This window comes from Heteronotia binoei, chromosome 2 (genome assembly GCF_032191835.1).
Source record: "Heteronotia binoei isolate CCM8104 ecotype False Entrance Well chromosome 2, APGP_CSIRO_Hbin_v1, whole genome shotgun sequence".
In the NCBI taxonomy this organism is placed as follows: Eukaryota; Metazoa; Chordata; class Lepidosauria; order Squamata; family Gekkonidae; genus Heteronotia; species Heteronotia binoei.
In genome coordinates, this window is record NC_083224.1 from 99,191,031 (window position 1) to 99,211,243 (window position 20,213).

The following is a 20,213-nucleotide window of genomic DNA, read 5'->3' on the forward strand; positions in this document are numbered from 1 at the left end:
TAAACAACATCTATCGGGTCGCCTTTGTCCACATGTTTGTTCACCCCCTCAAAGAAATGTAACACGTTAGTGAGGCAAGATCTTCCCTTGCAGAACCCATGCTGAGTCTTCCTCAATAACCCGTGTTCATCAATGTGCCTACTCATTCTGTCCTTGATAATGGTTTCTACCAACTTTCCCGGTATTGAAGTCAGACTGACTGGCCTGTAATTTCCCGGATCTCCTCTGGAACCCTTTTTAAAGATGGGGGTGACATTTGCTACCTTCCAGTCCTCAGGAACGGAGGCAGATTTCAATGAAAGATTACAGATTTTTGTTAGAAGATCCACAAGTTCAACTTTGAGTTCTTTCAGAACTCTCGGATGTATGCCATCCGGACCCGGTGACTTATTAGTTTTTAATTTGTCTATCAGTTGTAGGACCTCCTCTTTTGTCACCTCAATCTGACTCAGGTCTTTCAACACCCCTTCCAAAATTAGTGGTTCTGGGTAGGGCAAAAAGCTCTCATCTTCCACAGTGAAGACGGAGGCAAAAAAATTCATTTAGCTTCTCAGCCATTTCCCTATCCTCCTTCAGTGATCCTTTTACCCCATGGTCATCCAAGGGCCCCACTGCCTCCCTGGCTGGTTTCCTACTTCTAATATATTTGAAGAAAGTTTTATTGTTGGTCTTTATGTTTTTTGCAATATGCTCCTCATAGTCCCTTTTTGCCTGCCTGATCACAGTCTTGCATTTGATTTGCCACAGCCTGTGTTCCCTTTTACTAATCTCACTTGGACTGGTTTTCCACCGCTTAAAGGAGTCCTTCTTACCTTTTACAGCTTCCATTACTTTGTCTGTTAACCATGCAGGTCCTTTCTTATGCCTGTTTGTGCCTTTCCTAACTTGTGGTATGTATTTTATCTGAGCTTCTAGGATTATAGTTTTAAATAGCGTCCAAGCTTCCCCGAGGGTTTTGACCGTATGTACCTTTCCTTTCAGTTTCCTCCTCACATGCCTCCTCATCTCAGTGTATTTACCCCTTTTAAAGTTAAACGTGGTTGTGGCGGTCTTTTTGGACAACTCTCTATTTATACAAACGGTGAAATCAATAACATTATGGTCACTGCTCCCAAGCGGCGCAATCACTTTTACATCTCTCACCAAGTCTTGGGCATTACTTACATTTGGGCATTAATTACATTTGGCTTTGGGTGCCCCAGGAATTGGACCCCCTGGCCCAATTTTTTTTTTGGCCTTGTGGGTTTTGTGTGGGACAGTGTCCTGAAGCTGCACAGCAATTTGGGGGGCTCTCCTCAAAACCCCCTGCTCCCCAGAGCCACTTTTCCCACGATAATTATGGTGGGGGAAGTGACTCTAATTGGTTTTTTCTCACCACTGGGAACAGTGTTCCTTTTGGGGTGCCCACAGATGGGTGCAGTCTTTTTGGCCCAAGAGGGTTGCATGTGGGGGAGTCCCCTGAAGCTGCCCTGCAGTTTTGGGACCTCTCCCTCAAACTCCCCTCTGGCCAGAGCCACTTTCTCCACAGCAATTATAGTGGAGGAAGTGGTTAATTGGGCTTTCCCCAGCATTGGTGGCAATGGGCCTTTTGGGGAGCCCAAAGACAGGGACCCCCTGGCCCAATCTTTTTGGGACTTGGGGGTTTATAGGGGAGAGTCCCCTGCGGGTTCCCCTGCAGGTTCCATGCAGTTTTGGGGGATCTCCTTCAAACCCCCTGCCCCCCAGTAGCCTCTGATTATGCCCTATGTTGCTGTTGAGTCCCTGGAATGGGACTTCTTTTTGGGACTTGGGGGGTTTGTAGGGGAGAGTCCCCTGCAGGTCCCCTGCAAATTTGGGGCTCTCGCTCAAACCCCCTCTCCTCCAGGTGGCTTCCAATATGCCCTATTTTGCCATTAATTTCAATGGCCCATAGGGAATAATGGGGCCATATATTTGGAAATAGCCGTATATCTCCAGTATATATTTGGCTATTCCAAATACCGGTATTCAGAAATATATGGTATTCTGAATATTTTGGCCCCGTATATTTCCAAATCCGATTAATTTCAAATTATTATATATTTTTTTGCACACCCCTAGTCTGGATATAGTTGGCAGCTCAATAATGATAAGGAATAGAGAGAGTGCTTCTGAACACAGGCAGAAGAAATTCCCACATGGCTTCTAGGTTGATTAGAACAATGACTCTTTGTAAAAATTAAGCACAACTTCCTTGGGATAGCCATGGCAAGAATACACCTTTTCTGTCTCCGTTTCAATGTTAAATCACACATGATTATCCTCATCACTTCCAGTCCATCCACTATTAAATCATACTGGTTAAGAAGATGGCAAAAATATAACTGGAATAACTAAGTATATCCATACAGACTTGCACAGGGACCAATTAACCGGCCCTTCAGCTGGTGCTCCCCATAGTACTTGGATGTTTTACAGTAAGTTTCCCTAGGTAGATTGAGTCCTAGCTTAAAACCCCTCCCTCACACACAAACTCTCCCTTTCATCAGTGGGTAAAAGGAAACTAATTTATTTTTTTTGTTAATGTGCTTATATTAAATCCAGTGTATGGATGCAAGGGGAGAGATGGTATAGCCCAATCTCATCAGTTCTTGAAAGCCAAGCAAAGTCAGTACTTTGGTGGAAGACCACCAAGGAAGACTCTGCAGAGGAAAGCAATGGCAAACCACCTCTGCTTCTCACTTGCCTTGAAAACCTCTTGCTGGGGTCATCATAAGTCAGTTGCAACTTGGCAGCACTTTAGGGCTTTTTTGGAAGAAAAAGCCCAGCAGGAACTCATTTGCATATTAGGCCACACAACCCAGTGTCACCATTGTTTTGCACAGGCCTTTTTTGCAGAAAAAGCCCAGCAGGGACTCATTTGCATATTAAACATACCCCCTGACACCAAGCAGCCGGAATGGCATTCCTCTGCGTTCCTGCTATTAAAAAAAAGTCCTGCAGCAGCACTTACATGTAACGTATGTATAGATAAAGGTGTGAATTTGTGTATTGCTTAGTAGGAAGCAGAAGAAATTAAATTGTCAAGTAGACTTCTTAACTGGTGCAGCAACAAACAAAAAGTCCAGGAAAACTGGAGCCAGTTTCAGGAAGCTGAAGCTCTTTGTCCTCCCCTCCCTGCAGTGCTGAGCTTTATTTCATTAGTGGGGCAGAAAATGAACACTAAGCCAGAAAGCAGGACACTGGGATTATCTGGATGGTGGAGGCACACTGAAGAGTACAGAAGTGAGATCATTTTGAAAGGCCAGATCCCTAAAGAAGGATGTCTGAAAAGCACACTTCTGGTGTCCCCTGTATTGGCATATAGAATGGATACCTTCTCCCAAAACAAGAGAGAGAAAAGTATCTGCTCCATTATGTGACACATAAGGTTGCTAACTGGTTGGCCTGCTTTTGCCTCTTAATCAATTGTTTCCTATGAAGAAATCAGCATGCAAATCTTTTGATAGCATGGAAATATACATTCTCACCTGCTAACTGCCACAGAGTAAGCAGCTATTTAAAGGGATAATTAGAGGGTGTTTCAAAAGCTGGCAGTCCTTAGGGCCAGCCCCACAGAAGGCCTGAGCCAGTTTAACCAGTCCAGAATCTAGAGCAGGGCTATGCAGCATAAGATTCACAGCCCAACCATGACCCCTTGGGAGAATTCCTAATACCCATTCTTTGCCATTCCCTCCAGTTTGTAGGAATGTCTAAGGCCTGACCAAGCCCATCAACAGGGAGAATTTCAGCAGCATCACTACATCTATGTTGCACATGCCAAGCAGTGTTAGCCAGCCAGTGTTCCATAAGTAAGGAATGACAAAATATACTCAAAAGGGCCTCAGTCCATTGCTTACAGGAGCTGGGCTCTGTTTCAGGAGAATCCTTTCTCAACTGAGAAGGAAGAACTAGACTAGGAAACCCCTTGCTTCTTTTGCAAAGAATGACAAAATATACTCAAAAGGGCCTCTCATTTATGGGGAAAAGTTGCAGACACTTCCATGATCACAAGACTTCAAGCAGAAGGAGAAATTATGCTGATTCTACATTGGAATGTTCTGAAGATTCTTTCAAACTATTAGCTTAACTTTCAGGTGGCTGAAGGTATATTTCCACCACAGGGCTTTGCCTGGCTTGTAAGGAGCATGAGGGAAATGCCCTTCACTGAACTTTTACTTTCAACCAGTGATTGTTCATTTATGGTGGGAACTCACTGCCTAAAACAGCTTCTTAAAACACCATTTAACAACAAAACAAAGAAGAATAGCTCACTTCATCAGATGCTTGAAACATTTATTCAGTATTCATTCTATTTCTAAACTGCCCAAAGAGGCCTATACCAGTCTCCTCTCCTCTATTTCATCCTCACAACAGCCCTGTGAGGTAGGTGAGGCTGAGGGTATGCGACTGGTCCAAAGACACCCAGCAAGCATCCATGGCAGAGTGGGGATTTGAATGTAGATCTCCCAGATCCTAGCCTGACATTCTAGCTACAGAGCAACACTGGCTCTCTACCATTATGGGTTTCATTGGGTTGGTCTGCAGTAGAACAGTTAGATTCTATTCCAGCAGCACCTTAGAGACCAACAAGCATTTCAGGGTGTAACTTGCAAGAGTCTAAGCTCCTTTTGGCAGACTCAGTCTGATTGCAATATACCCTATACCTCTGCATCTTTTACACCAGTGTTTCCCATTTGCAGGGTCATGACCCGGTACTGGGCCATGGAAGCCTCACTACCAGATCACAAGAAAAGTCAAAGCTAGCCCCGCCCCCAGCAAAGCATGACCTCTGCTTTGCTTCGTTCCTTCCCCCATCTCTCTGTTGTGCAGAGAAAGCTAGCCTTGAAGACTGACACAGGCTGCAAAGCCTGCACTCGATTTAGCTTCCTTCCTTCCCCCGTCTCTCTGTTGTGCAGAGAACATAAGAACATAAGAGAAGCCATGTTGGATCAGGCCAACGGCCCATCAAGTCCAACACTCTGTGTCACACAGTGGCAAAAAATTTTATATACACACATACACTGTGGCTAATAGCCACTGATGGACCTGTGCTCCATATTTTTATCTAAACCCTTCTTGAAGGTGGCTATACTTGTGGCCGCCACCACCTCCTGTGGCAGTGAATTCCACATGTTAATCACCCTTTGGGTGAAGAAGTACTTCCTTTTATCCGTTTTAACCTTTCTGCTCAGCAATTTCATCGAATGCCCACGAGTTCTTGTATTGTGAGAAAGGGAGAAAAGTACTTCTTTCTCTACTTTTTCCATCCCATGCATTATCTTGTAAACCTCTATCATGTCAGATAATGCAGAGAAAAGCTAGCCTTGAAGACTGACACAAGCTGCAAAGCCTATGCTCCATTTGACTTCCTTCCTTCCCCCGTCTCTCCGTTCTGCAAAGAAAAGCTAGCCTTGAAGACTGACAGGCTGCAAAGCCTGAGCTCCATTTGACTTCCTTCCTTCCCTCATCTGTTGTGCAGAGAAAAGCTAGCCTTGAAGACTGACACAGGCTGCAAAGACTGAGCTCTGTTTTGCTTCCTTCCTTCCCCTGTCTCTGTGTTGCGCAGAGAGGAACTGGGCTGCCTCTCCTTCCTTCTCTCCCTCTCCCAGTGTTTGAGAGAAAAGCTGGCGACCACTGGCACTTTAGACTCATGAAGTGTTCTTCAAGGTATGAGCCTTCATGTGCCTTGCAGTATGTTCTTTTGGGGAGATATCCCCAGGAGGCCTGGGTGGCAAAGAAAGCGGTATGTGTTTTTTTTCAGCTAGGAGGGGCGGGGAGTGGGCATTCCAGTAGCTTTTTTTTTTTTTTTACCAAACGACCCCTGGGCAGAATTGTTGCTGGCTGAGGTCATCTGATGGTGAGGAAGGCTTTTTTTTTTCTTTGCCCCCCTTCTTTCTTTCTTTCCCTGCAAGTGATGCTCTGTCTGTATTCTTGGTGCTGGGAGGGGGGAAGCAACAGTGGGAGGGCTTCTAGTGCCCTGGCCCCACTGGTGGACATTCTGGAAGTGACATCACAGGAAAAGGTGGAGTTTTGGTTCAGTGTGCCCCAGAAGTGACATCACTTGGCCCTCAACACCACAGGAAATGACATAATTCCTGTTTCCCAGCTCCACCCCCAAAGTCTCCTGGCTCCACCCCCAAATTTTAGTGGGTCATGAAGGAGAAGTGTAAAAATAACTGGGCCACAGGAAAGAAAAGTTTGGGAAACCCTGCTTTACACTTTACAGGCATTCTTTACAACATCCCTCCCACTTCCTCAATAGGATAAAGGACTCAGATCTCCTCTTCTATTCTATTGTGTCTGGTGAAGAAAGCTTTGACTCTTGAAAGCTGACACCCTGAAACTCTTGCTGGTTTCTAAGGTGCTACTGGAGTCGGATCTAGCTGTTCTAACATTAGGCAGATTCGTTTATCCAAAAAACTGCAAATTACAAAAGCCAGGGTGGGTGGCAGATATTTCAAAAATAGACCAGTTTAAAACAACAAAAAGTGAGGACCATTCCCAGCTATTGAGGTGAGTTCTGACTCATGAAAATGTATGCAGGACTAAATATGTTTGGTTTCTAAATGGCCACTGGGTTCCTGTCACTTTGCTGCTAAGCAGCTAAAGGTAAAAGGTAAAGGTAGTCCCCTGTGCAAGCACCAGTCCTTTCTGACTCTGGGGTGACGTTGCTTTCACAACGTTTTCATGGCAGACTTTTTACGGGGTGGTTTGCCATTGCCTTCCCCAGTCATCTACACTCCCCACCCACACACCCACCCCCACGCAAGCTGGGTACTCATTTTACCGACCTCGGAGGGATGGAAGGCTGAGTCAACCTCAAGCCGGCTACCTGAACCCAGCTTCTGCTGGGACTGAACTCAGGTCGTGAGCAGATAGCTCAGACTGCAGTTCTGCAGCTTTACCACTCTGCGCCATACAAATAAAAATAGTACTAGACATCATTTCCAAAATATGTGTTGTGAAAATAGGAACCTGGTATTGGAAAGCAGAGACAAGGGTAGCATTATCATCAGCACTGTCCTCTCTTTGTTTGGTGTAGTGGTTAAGCGTGCAGACTCTTATCTGGTAGAACTCGGTTTGATTCCCCACTCCTCCACTTGCACCTGCTGGAATGGCCTTGGGTTAGCCATAGCTCTTGCAGGAATTGTCCTTGAAAGGGCAGCTGTTGTGAGAGACCCACCTACCTTACAAGATGTCCATTGTGGGGGAAGGCGATAAAGGAGATTGTAAGCAGCTCTGAGACTGATTGAGAGAGAAGGGTGGGGTAAATATCTATGGTCTTCTTAACTCACTGTCTTCAATTTAGAAAAGTGTCAAGTCTGCTTGGAAAAGTGGAAGCAAGTTAAGCAACAGAGAGCATAGATCTCCCATTCTGCAGTGGGACTCTGCAGCCTGCCTTGGATCCAGGGTCGGAAATGGTAACAGGTGCGCTCTGCCAATTTGGCCTGAACCAGCCCCGATGATCATCCACACATACATGTCCTGATATTTGGAGTGCTAAACGTTAAGAGTTTAAAACATATCCGCTGGAGCACCAAGCGTAAATACAACATAAGAAAAGCGGTGACTTCGACTGGATCAGTTACTACAGACTTATTGTAGGTCTCTCTACACGCTTCCGAGTTACACAGAACTGTGCGTGATGGTCTGGGTCTGGCCTAGCAGCAGACGAGGAGCAAAGAGGCTACGGGGCACAGCAGGCGGGTGCTCGGTTTGGCCTTCCGACGCGCGGGGCGCCGCAAAAAGTTCTCAGGCCCGGACGCCTGGCAAGCACCTAGGCGAGGCGCCTTCACTAGAAAGAGGACGGACCACGCCCCGGGGAAGGAGGCCGACCCAAGCACTGCCCGGCAGAGCTCGCACAGCGGAGGAGCGCCCCGGACATGGAGGAGCCTTGAGGGAGCCTCTGCGGGACGCGCTCAGAGAATGGCGCAGGCTGGGGAAGGTGAGTGGCGGGAGACCTTCGCGCACGGCGGGGCGGGGCGGGACTGGCGCTCTGTCCCCCTCGCGCTCCTGCTCCGCCGGTGACCCCTTTGAGAAGCCTAGCCGTATTGGCTCGCAGGGTCGGAATCCATGGCAGTGTTCATTGATTTCTCTGCGCAGAGCAAGCGAGAAGGGTGTGGCTGCGCCGTTTCTAAGGGCGTTGAAGGAAATACTTGCCGGGGTGGCTGGCGGTGCCAGGTGGGAGCTGGCCATGGTTTGGCTAGAGAACGAGGAGAGTCGCCGGCTTTCGGATTGTGGCCCTCGCCGGCAGGCAGGCAGGCAGGAGGAAAAAGATGCACAGACACACTGTTGATGATCGCGTCTCCGCGGAAACCAACTTCCCTCGCTCAAGTTGTTGAGAATGAGAAGGCTTCTTTGCTCTGGGCTAGCCAGCCTTAAAGAAACTGGGGCCTTATTGTTCCGCTACGGTCCCTGCGCGGAAAAAAGGGGCAATTGAGGGGAAAGGCAAGGTGCTCCCCTCCCTGCCCGCCCCACCAGAGGCACACAATCAGAGAGCTTCGAGTATCCGTTTTCTCTCTTGGAGCCAAGCAGTCATCAAGACTTTTTAACTTGCAGGCCTCGGGGTGATAGAAGAAGAGCTTTGCCTGAGCATTATAATGAAGTCGGTAAAAAGATCTCTTGGGCCCGACTGACTTCTTCAGCTGCAAGTGCATGAGGTTTCAGTGGAGCCCTGTTCTTTTGGGAGAATTGAAAAGCGTTTCTCATCACTGCTATTGAGCTACTTGTCCAGTAAAGGGTATCCCTTTCCTACTTCGCTTTGCTCAGAAATGTTTCCCACAGTCTCTCAATGGCTATTCTTTCTCAGTCGGTTACGCTCAGTGCTTTAGGGGGCAGAATATCTCTGGCAGTGGACTGTTTGCCTCTCATAGCTCTGAAGCCATGTTCTGTGTTGTTGTAACTGAATGTGCAGAAAACTTCACAAAGTTCTCTGAGGTGGCACACTGAACAATGCTGTGCTGTGCATGTGACAGGCCCTGGAGGGTACAACTTTCTCCACAGGTTACAGCCTAGGAGAAGAATTTGTTATATTATAAAACATGTCCAAAGTCTGTGCTTTGTGCTTACATTTCCAGCTCTTCTCTAAAGACCCCAGGGGTTACAGAGGAATAGCCTGTTCCTCCCTCTGCTTCCATCTCCTGATGATAGGGAGGCAGACTGAAGGCTGCTGGTGGGCTTCCTCTTCTCCTCCTTCTCCCTCTCCCTCTCCCTGCATCACAGCAGCAGGTAACACAGACATTGCAGGTCTTGCTGCCTGGCTTCTTGAAGAAGGGCTCATCCCTCCTGGCTGCATTGTCCAATGTCTGGGACTGGGATTGTTAAAGGGGCTTGAGGCAAGGAGGCACAGTCGTAGCCAGAATTTTAAAAGTAGGGGGCTTTTTAAAAAGTCAGGGGGCACCCATCCACTGCGGGGCTTGTCACTTTTCAGAAGCTTTCTAGGGTGGGGGCAAAAACTGGAGGTTCTGAAAGTGGCCAAGTCAAAGCAATCAATCCTAAAACTTTGGATTTGAGAAGAGACTGCACCTTGCATGCAAGCAGGGTTTTTTCCTTCCTCCTCCCTCTCCCCCACCCCAACACTTCGCAGCCAGCAGCTCCATCTGTCTCCCTCCCCTCCCCCGCCCCATTCTATACAGCTTCCTCCACTTCCTGCTACCCTGCCACCCTCCTCTCTGCCTGCTGCTTTTGCTGCTACAGTGCCCTGTGCCCTGCTCAGGTCTCCCAGCTCTGGCTGCTGCTGATGGTGCTTCAGTGGCTTGACCATGGCAAAGAGAGAGAGAGAGCAGGCTGCCCCCCCCCCCCCAAAGTCAGGGGGCAGTGCCCAGACAGGCCCTCTGTGTCTATAGGCCTGCAAGGAGGTGCTGCTTGGTTGCAACAGTGGATTCCACAAAGGTATTAATCTGGGGATAAGGGCACCTTCCCAAGGATTTGTGAAACTGCTTGTAATGGAGATTGAACTGAAAAGTGCTGAATAGGAAAAGGAAAGAGCTCCCTTGAACACAGGTTTGTCTGACAGGTTAGTCAGCAAAGGGCTGCAGGGCCTTTGGGAGGTGGGTCTGAAGGTACTCAATAGTGATGAAGAGTTCTGGGGTACTTCTTAGAGGCAGAACAGGTGCCATCTGTTGGCTGCCAAGCCCTGCAAACCGGCAGCCTTGATCCAACAGATGTTTAAGGGACTATTTAACAGGAAAGAAAGGGAGTGCCTCTTTGCATGCGAGTCAGGCCACTTGAGTAGGTGGCAGGTGAAGACAAAGTATTGCCTTTGTCAGCCATATCTCTGCTCCAGCTGACTCCGGTACCATCCCCCCCTGACAATCACACAAGCAAGGTTACCAAGAAGAAACATGGACCCCTAGACAAACATGTTTTCTGGGTTGCTTTCCTAACACTACCCAGACCCAACTCAAACACCATACAAAAGCAAATCACGTGATGCCCCCCACATTTTGTCCCCTTAGCCCCCTTCTCCCAGAATTACTGCTCTCAGCTGGCTTTCAAGAAGGAAGCAGTAGACCTTTTGATCACAAACTAATAATACCCTTTAAACCACAAAAATGGTGTGTAATTTGTGCAAATGAGGCATAGTTGTACGACAGCAGTGTGGCACACTTTTTCCTCCTCTTATTTTTGCCAGCTGAAGTGATGGCTCAATGAGTAGAGCAGGGGTGTCAAACATGCAGGAATAGCTTGCTTTGCCAGACTCTCTCAATAGCACAGCAGAGCTACTGAGCCAAACCTCTCTTCCTTCTACTGACTGAGGCTTCCCACCCACCCTAGTACCTGGGGAAGGAAGGATAGAGCCAGAGCTTCCTTTGCCCAGTTCTCTGGATCTCATGGGAGAAATACAAAGAAAGCACCTTTAAGTCCAACATTGTAAGCATGTTTTAAGTTTAAAAAAATATTTGTGTTTGTCTGTGTTTATAAAATGTATATCTCTGCTACCTAATCTTAAATAGGTATACACATGGCCTGGCCCTTGTCCCAACATGGCCCCTCAAGGCCTCATTTATGTCAGATCCGGGCCTCATAACAAATGAGTTTGACACCCCTGGAGTAGAGTGCTCAGCTGTATTTCTCATTGAAGATGGTAGGTTTTAAACTCCAAAGTGATTCTCAAAGGAGCAAAGTTGCTGGCCAGAATTTTAGAGTGCACACGGGGATGGGGAATTTTAAAGTACTCTTTCATATAACTCTTTGAACATGAACATATCTGGAAAACAGGGAAGGGGGAATGGGGCAGCATTCAAATATTTAGCCCCCTTTACCTGTAGTCTGGAATAGTCCAGCCCAGTAAGAGATGCATCCTACCAAGGACTGTGATCATTTTTTAGGAAGAGAGAGTCCTAAAATAGCCTCTTCCTCACTGATTGGCTCTAGTTGGGGGCCTGGTGAATGGAAATGGTCATCTTAGGTCAGGTTTTCACATTACAAAAAGGGATAAAAAGTGGACCTTTACATTTGTTTGCTGTGTTTCCAGGATAACATGGAAAGGGAATTCAGCCTCTTACCAGAAAGGAGGAGCATAGGCACTGTACCTTTACGGAAGTTCATATGAGGGATATAGAAATCTTTGGCATATTATCCTGGAAATACATAGAGAGGCTGGGTGTACATACTAAGAAGCCAGGACTCAGTGGGTTAAATACCCTGGTGAGCCAGTTCCAACATTTAATGCCACAAAATCTGAGGCCAAGGGAGAAGATGGGGGAGAAAATGTAAGAAACTGAGGACTGTAAGCAAAGAGAGCAGAGGTTGCCTCCTGAGTACTACTGATCTCATCTAATATCCTGTATCTCACAGCAGCTTGCGCTTCAAGGGAGACAGTATAACAAAAGTGCATTTGTAGAGTAACCCATCCATTGTTCAGCATGAGATTCAAGCAGCCAGAAAAATTGGGACACTGATTGAGGCTTCATGCCTTCCCCAAACACTTCCTACCATAGGTATTTGTGAATATGACTACTGAGATATTGTCTGATAGTTTTGGGAAGCCAGTAATACTGTTGCATTTTACTTGATCCTGGGGTATTAAGTTCTATGGCTTGATCATATCCTTTGATACTAAATCCTTTAGCTCAAACTGAGTGTAGGTTTATTCTCACAATCAGAGCTTGCTGCTGATAAGATCCCCCCCCCCCCCCCCGGCTTTGAAATTTCATAGGGAAACTCTTACTGATTGCCTTAAAATTTGAAATGAACTCCTGGATCTTTAAGGGAGAAAAATGGGGAGGAAAAGCTGATGTCATTGGTCAGGAAAGGCTCAGGGAGGGACCCCGTTCTGGCTCATAATCCTTTAATTGTTCCAGAGATTAAATCAGAGTCCCCTGAACAGGATCCAACATACCACAGCTTCCAGTTCAACACATTGATAGAAGCAGAATCACAATGGCAACAAAGCATAAAGAATAGGTGGAGGCTGTTGAAGTATATAGATAAGAAGTGTTCGACCTTTACTGCTGGTGTATCAAAGTTATCTACCAGTTACACAGACTCGCAGTGCTTCTCATAGCTTTTGCATTATTTGCAGGTAATGTTTGATAGTGTTCAGTGCTCTCCTAGCTCACTGTACTGCACTGCATGGGCCTCTGTTTATGATGCAGCCTTTGTCAGTAGCTTCCAGTGCCATATCACAGAAAGGCTTATTACGAAGTCAGTGGTTAGAGCAGGGCCGGCTCGCCCACTAGGCAAACCAGCAGGGTGGGGGCATTGAATTCAGCCTCCCTCCCCCCCTAGGCAAATGCCTAGTTTGCACCCCCATGCCTCCTCCTCCCTCCCTTCCACACCCCAGGTTGATTTCAATGTCCAGAAGGGCGATTGCATGCTGTTCCCGGCTGTGTAAAGTCGCCCCCCCCCCCCCGTCAATCAGCTGATTGACGGATAAAACTATGCTGCTCACTCACTCAGCACCTGGGCAAGCCAGCAGCAGCTTGAACGAACTGCGTCCGGAAAGGGCACCGTGGCTGCTCCATCCTCTGCACTTCCATCCCATCCACGAAGTGTGGAGCAGGGAGCAGTCATGGCACCCTTTCTGGATGCGGTTCGTTCGAGCTGCCACTGACCTGCCCGGGTGCTGAGTGAGCGAACAGCACAGTTTTACCTGCTGATCAGCTGATTGGTGGGGGGACGCCTTTACATAGCTGGGAACAGCACACAATCACCCTTCTGGACATTGAAATTGACCTGGGGTGGGGAAGGGAGGGAGAAAAAGGTGCGGGGGGGCATGGGGGTGCTGTGGAGGGGGGCGGCAGGCAACCCAGTCTGCCTAAGGTGCCATGCAACCTTGGACTGGTGCTGGGTTAGAGCTAGCCTGCTAGTTTCTAGAAAGTGTGGGCTTAAGTCTGGCCTCTTCCCCAAGATTCTAGGGCAAATCAGCAGCTCTGAACCACAGTTCCCCTTCAGTTAGACTGAACTGATCATAAAGGTGTGCAGTACTCCAAAATGCACCCCAGACAGTTTTTGATAGTAATTACTGAAAGAGGCCACAATTCCAATTCCAACTTGATTGATTCACCAGAGTATTTTACTGTCTCCAAGCCACAGTTCCCCAGAGGGGTTCTAATAATGATCCAGTGAGGTTAGATGTGCAGAAATTATGTAATCTATAGAAATTTTTGGCTCAATTCTAACATCGCTCAAAAACAAAGTTTAATTAAACTAATTACAGTTAGCATGATTGTCTGAACATGGGCCATCCACTAACTGTGGTTAAAGTCTGTCAAATCATGGTTTGAGGATGGTTTAACTATGATTTCGTGATGTATGAACACTGATATCCCATCTTGATTTGTCCTTCCAGTCTCATAGTGAAGGGGATGAAACCAGCCTTAAGTGTGCAGACTCTTATCTGGGAGAACCAGGTTTGATTCTCCACTCCTCTACTTACAGCTGCTGGAATGGCCTTGGGCTAGCCATAGTTGTCCTTGAAAGGGCAGCTGCTGTGGGAGCCTTCTCAGCCCCATCCACCTCACAGGGTGTCTGTTGTGGGGGGAGAAGATATAGGCGATTGTAAGCCGCTCTGAGTCTCTGATTCAGAGAAGGGTGGGGTATAAATCTGCAGTCTTCTTCTTCTCTTGTTGTGGCAGATCAGGGTTTGAGTGATCATCTGCAACCTGATCCCTGGTTTCACAGGCTAATGATTGAGTTGGATCCAGTGATCTGTGGATGCAAGGACCATGGATTTTTCCTACACTCCCCTCTCCTTCCTGCCCTGGAAAAGTTTATTCTTAGTGTTATGTTCCTCTCCCACAATAGTCATCTTGTCAAGTAGGTGGGGCTGATAGAGTTCAGAGAGAACTGTGACTCACCCAAGGTCACCCAACGGGCTTCATGTAGAGGACTGGGTAATCAAACCCCATTCTCCTGATTAGAATCTGCCACTCTTAACCTCTACACTGTGCTGGCTCTCAATTGCACCCTATGGAACCCCACAAGATAGGCCCCTCCCTGATGATGATTGGTTTCCAATAGGAACCCTTTGAGTCCAGTCTATGAGGAATGATTTGAACCAGTTCAATGCACATCCCCGGATACCTACTTCTGCCTCCAGGCAATTTAACAAGATGGCATGATCTACTGTACCAAAGGCTGCAAATAAATCCAGTAAGCCCAACAGGAGGCTTAGCATTTGTCTGCTCTCAGGCAGAAGTTATTAGCTATAGCTAGCAGAGCAATCCGTATCCTGAAGCCAGACTGAATAGGGTCTAGAACAGCTGAGTTAGTTCGCTACTGCTCTTTCAATCACTTTGCCCAGAAAAGGTAGATTAGAGACCAGGCAATAATTTGGCATATCATTTTTCTGTAGGATTTTTTAAAACTAGTGGCCAGGGCCAGGCTTCCACCCTGAGTCTGAAGGGCCCACTGCCTCTCCACACTGGCACCTGCAAGGAATGGTGGTGCTTGGGCCGGGCCAAGGCACTTGGTTATGGCCAGGGGAGACTGCTGGGGAGGAGGACCAGGGTCTCAGGGGGAAAACAAGGCAATCACTAGTATAATAGATACAAGCAGCAAAGCAAGGATAACTATGAACCCCCTTGAAGCCCAACAGAATTTTCTAGGAGGAGCTTTCCTGAGTCAGGGCTTACTTCCTCAGGTGCAAGAGGGGAAAGAAACCCTTTTGCCTCATTTTGACAGAAAATCCCAGGAGAGGGGGAAAGAGGGGAGGGGGTGGAGCAGAGAGAGGCCAGTTGAGGTTCTCAGGGACATGAACTCTTCTGCTAGCTTGAGGGGTAGTGGAAGAAGTCCCAGGTTCTAGCCTGTCTTGCCCTGCACTGAAGGTCAACCAAAGTGCCATAAAGGAGGATTCATAAGAAAATTATTGAGGAAGATCCTGTTGGAAGCATGAAGAGGATTGAGGAATATCAGCCAGAAGTTATATGCAGGAAATAAAGTTGTCCTAGGGAGGGTCCTCTGGACTTGTTCTGGTCTGACTGGCAGGACCCTTCCTTAGGAGGAATCCCAAGGCTGGTCTTAAACACCTCCTGTCCTCCAGGGTTAAACAGAGACTTGGTCCTCCCCATTCGATCATGTTTCCACTGTCCCCATCTGCTAATCTGTGTTCTTGTATGAAGCCTAACAATGCCCCCCCTCTGGCTGAACCAACCTTCCCCATCCTTCTGCTTCAAGTGGGTGCCTGCAAGTGTTTGTGTGTGTGTGTGTGGGGGGGGGGTGAATAGAGGGTTTGCCAGCCCTGGTTTGTTTAATTCTTGGAAGTTTGGGGGAGGAAGCAGAGTTCGGGGGGGGGGGGTAAAGAGGGAGCTGACGCCACCCAGTCTGGCCTTCTAAAAGGGGAAACTGATTGTTGTTGTCTTGAGGTCCCCTGTGATTTTGGGAAATCCCCAGGTCCTCCCCCCAGGGGATTGGTAACACTTATAGAGTGGCACTATGGGAGTAATGATTCTTTGTTTTCTTCTGTATTTTTGAGATGGTTCCCCTTTATGCCCCTCTCACCTCCCGGGTCTGGTAGCTGCCTGTGGCAGCTCTTTCCACACTTTGAGAGGCCCCACCTGGGAGGGCAGAGAAGCAAATCTGGCCTCTGGTCCCACCTGGAGGAGGCTGATGGGGTACCTGGGCCCTGTCTTGCCAATCCCCTCTCCTCTCCTCTTCCCCCCATCCCCCCCGGCAGCCACCATTTCCTGGTCCAGGAGAAGTTTGAGTGCCACTTCACTGATGGGGCAGCCAGGGAGGTGTGCTACTTCCACCACAGCACCTGGGACTAGCAGGAGTGCTAGCACTTTGAAGCCACCTGGGGCACTTCCAGGCCCCCTTGCCACTGTGCAAGGCAGATGTGAACTGCTTCAACTGCAACCCACAGGTGCTGGACTACCGGAGGGCTGCTGTCAATGACTTCTGCCCCAGCCAGCCTGTCCTTCACCCACAGCCTGGCCCAGCCCAGCAGGGGGTCTTCCCACAGAGTCAACCCCAGCATCCAGTGTCACCAACCCCAACCCCTGAGTAGGCGGCTCCAGCAGTGACAATGACCCCTAGTGGCCCAGCAGTGGAAGGAACAGAGGCATTGCCATTGCAGCGCCTAGGTCTGGCTGCAATGCTATCTTGCCACCTGCCTCCCCTGAGGCAGCAACAGCAGGGCACAGCTCCCTGGGAGTTGTAGTCCATGGTGCTGCTGCTGCCCCTGCTGAGGCAGAGGGGGTGGCGAAGTGAGGCTGTGTGGGGGGAGGGGGTCCCCAGTGCTCCTGTGGCCAGATGGTGGCCTAGGCGTCAGCCTACCTGACCTACTTGGTAGCACCAGCACTGGTAATGGCCAAATAACTGCCTCTTTTAGAGGTAAAGGGAAGGTGCTCCGAATTAGTGACTGGTTTATAATAGATGTTAAGGGTTTGTTGATGTGATGTTTACATGATTTTATCAACCAGGATGAGCAAGGATCCAGGGTACAGGTAGTGGCCTTCACAGATCCTAGAATCTTGACCACATCCATCATGAAAACTGGGTCACAATGAACAATAAGCAGCCCAGGTGGTGTATTAGACCTTTCTTCTGGAGTATCTATTATAACTGACATGTAGATCAGAACGTATTATCAATATTTTATCAGCAAACGTTGGCAAATGTATCACAGTTAATTGTTTGTTCCTGGGACATTAGAGAGTCAGATTTAGACAGTAGCAAATGTTGAACTAATTTGAATAGTTGGGATGAACATGAACTAGCTGATGCTATATAGTTGAGAAGTCTGTCAGATTCTGTCAGATTTCTTTAATAAAAATAATAAATTTATTCTTATATCCCACCCTCCCCCGCCGAGGTGGGCTCAGGGCAGCTCACATGACATGGTTTACACCATGATTACAATAAAATATAATCATTACAATAAAAGACAATTAAAATAGTTAAATACATTCAAATTAAGTTAAATAAACAATTAAAATATTATCAGCTACAGATTAAAATGCTACAGTTCAATATATGTGTAGGATGGCTAGGTGTCATGACAGAGGGTGGTTTTGCAAGCCCTGCGAAACTGATTTAGGTCTCGCAGGGCTCGCACCTCCTCTGGTAGTTGATTCCACCATTGGGGAGCCATTGTAGAGAAGGCCTGCTCCCTCGTTGTTTTCAATCTGGCCTCCCTTGGTCCAGGGATTCGTAGTAGGTTTTGGGAACTGGATCTCAGTGCTCTCTGGGGAAAATATGGAGAGAGGCGGTCCCTAAGGTAGGCAGGTCCTCGGCCATATAGGGCTTTAAAGGTAATAACCAGCACCTTGTAACGAACTTGGTACACAATTGGCAGCCAGTGCAGCTTCCGCAGCCTAGGCTGTACGTGTTCCCACCGTGGTAGTCCCACTAACAGCCTGGCCACTGCATTCTGCACTAGCTGTAGTTTCCGCATTCGGTACAAGGGCAGCCCCATGTAGGTGGCATTACAGTAGTCCAGCCTCGAGGTGACCGTTGCATGGATCACAGTTGTCAGGTCGCCACATTCCAGGAAGGGGGCCAACTGCCTCGCCCTCCTAAGGTGGAAGAAGGCGGATTTGGCAGTGGCAGCTATCTGGGCCTCCATTGTCAAAGAAGGCTCCAGTAGCACTCCCAAGGTCTTGACCCTGCGCACTGGTATCAGTGACGCACCATCAAAAGTTGGTAGGGAGATCTCCCCCCCCTGGCCCGCCGCGACGCACACAAAGGACCTCTGTCTTCGCTGGATTCAGCTTTAGCCCACTCAGCCTGAGCCAACCCACCACGGCTTGCAACGCCCGATCCAGGTTTATAGGGACATCGTCAGTCCAGCCGTCCATCAATAGATAGAGCTGGGTGTCATCAGCAAACTGGTGGCAACCCAGCCCATACCTCCGGGTAATCTGGGCAAGGGGGCGCATGTAGATGTTAAACAACATCGGGGAGAGAACTGCCCCCTGAGGCACCCCACAATTAAGTAGGCATCTCTGAGACAGCTCTCCTCCAATCGCCACCCTTTGTCCCCGACCTTCAAGGAAGGAGGAGAGCCACTGTAAGGCTAGCCCCCGAATTCCTGCATCGGCGAGGCGGCGGGTCAGCAGCCAATGGTCGACCATATCGAACGCAGCCGATAGGTCTAACAGCAGCAATACCGCCGAGCCACCTCAATCCAGATGTCGCCGGAGGTCATCCATGAGGGCGACCAAAACTCTCGCCATCCCATGGCCCGGGCGGAAGCCGGACTGGCACAGATCTAAGGTGGAAGTGTCATCCAGAAAAGCCTGTAACTGCAACGCCACAGCTCTCTCTATAATTTTGCCCAAAAAGGGCAAATTTGAGACCGGCCGATAATGAGCCAATTTGGCCGGATCTGATGTAGCCTTTTTCAGGAGAGGGCGGACCACTGCCTCCTTCAGGGGTGTTGGAAAAAAGCCCTCTGAAAGAGATCTATTTATGATGTCCCGTATAGGACATCTTAGCTCCTCCTGACAAGCCTTAATTAGCCAGGAGGGGCATGGGCCCAGATCACAAGTTGTTGGGCGTGCAGAGACAAGGACTCTCTCGACTTCCTCCAAGCTGAGTGGGTCAAAGCAATCCAAGATCAAACCAGAAGACACGCATTGGGCCTCGAGTTCACTTACTGCATCCAAGTTGGCAGGGCAGTCGTGACAGAGCGACTGGATCTTGTCTGCAAAAAATTTCGCAAAAGCCTCACAGCCAATCTCCCAATTCCTTAACATTTGGATTGCATTGTGGCAATGTAGTAAAATTCCGAATTATCCTAAACAATTGTGCCGGGCGCGAGTTTGCAGACGCAATCTTAGCCGCAAAGTATGTTTTCTTTGCGGCCTTGACTGCCATCTCATAGGACCTCATAAACTTCCTATAAGATGTTCTAGTTGCTTCATCACGGGTACGCCGCCATTGCCTCTCTAGCCGTCTAAGACCTTGTTTCAGCTGGCGTAACTCCGGGGTATACCACGGAGCCAGCCTAGTCCGAGGTCGTAGAGGGTGTCGAGGTGCGATCTCATCAATGGCCCTAGAGAGCCAGCTATTCCAGGTCTCCACCAGGCCATTGAGAGAATCGCCAGAGGGCCAGGGATCCTGCAGAGCCATTTGCAACCGTTCCGGGTCCATCTGGCTCCGCAGGCGAGCCATAATGAGCTCGTCGCCTAAACAGGTTTGGGGTGGCATATCTACACGAGCCCTGAAGGCGAGGTGGTCCGACCATGGCACCGCTTCAGCGGTTATATCATCCACCGTAACCCCACACAGTCTGTCAGATTCAGTATGCTTCTCTGCCAGCACCGTTCTAGATTTCTCCCAGCTATTTGCAGATCACCCAGCAATGTGGTAAACCATGAGGCTAGGTTTTGTCCCACAGATGGGAGAGGTAGGCAAGGAGTTATTGATAGTTTCAAGGAGCTACATGTGCCATGTTTCCATGGTGGCCTCAACAGAACGCGTGTTTGGAATCTTAAAATTCCCGAAGGCATTCTGGAATCCAGTAGGATTCATGAGCCTCTGTAGGTGAACCATTTTAACTGGGCCCTTTCACCTTGGCTTTTAGGTAGTGGTCAGACCATGGTTCAAGGTGAATTTCCAGCCCTGAAACCAAATGTTCTCTAAAGGCTCAGTGCAAAATATTAAGTGCAGAGTGTGACTTCTTTCAAGTGTTGGGCCAGTCATAATTTGTGAATGACCCAAGGCAGTCAAAGAAGCTATAAAATCCTGAGTCGATCCTGATTAGGCATTGTCAGTGTTATGCTTATTGTTGAACTTGAAACAGGCACTCATTACTTTCCAGG

General features: G+C 48.4%; 2 protein-coding genes across 5 annotated transcripts in view; one reads left to right on the forward strand and one right to left on the reverse strand.

Moving 5' to 3' along the window:
• Positions 1 to 20,213, reverse strand: part of IPP (intracisternal A particle-promoted polypeptide) — a 523,673-nt gene that overhangs the window by 370,484 nt on the left and 132,976 nt on the right. The gene's annotated exons all lie outside the window — the stretch shown is intronic.
• The window catches only part of BEST4 (bestrophin 4), a 42,221-nt gene continuing 29,822 nt past the window's right edge, over positions 7,815 to 20,213 (forward strand). For all 4 annotated transcript variants that reach the window (XM_060231730.1, XM_060231732.1, XM_060231731.1 and 1 more), the window contains exon 1: positions 7,815 to 7,945. The gene's annotated coding sequence lies outside the window, so the exon portion shown is untranslated. The remainder of the gene's footprint in view (positions 7,946 to 20,213) is intronic.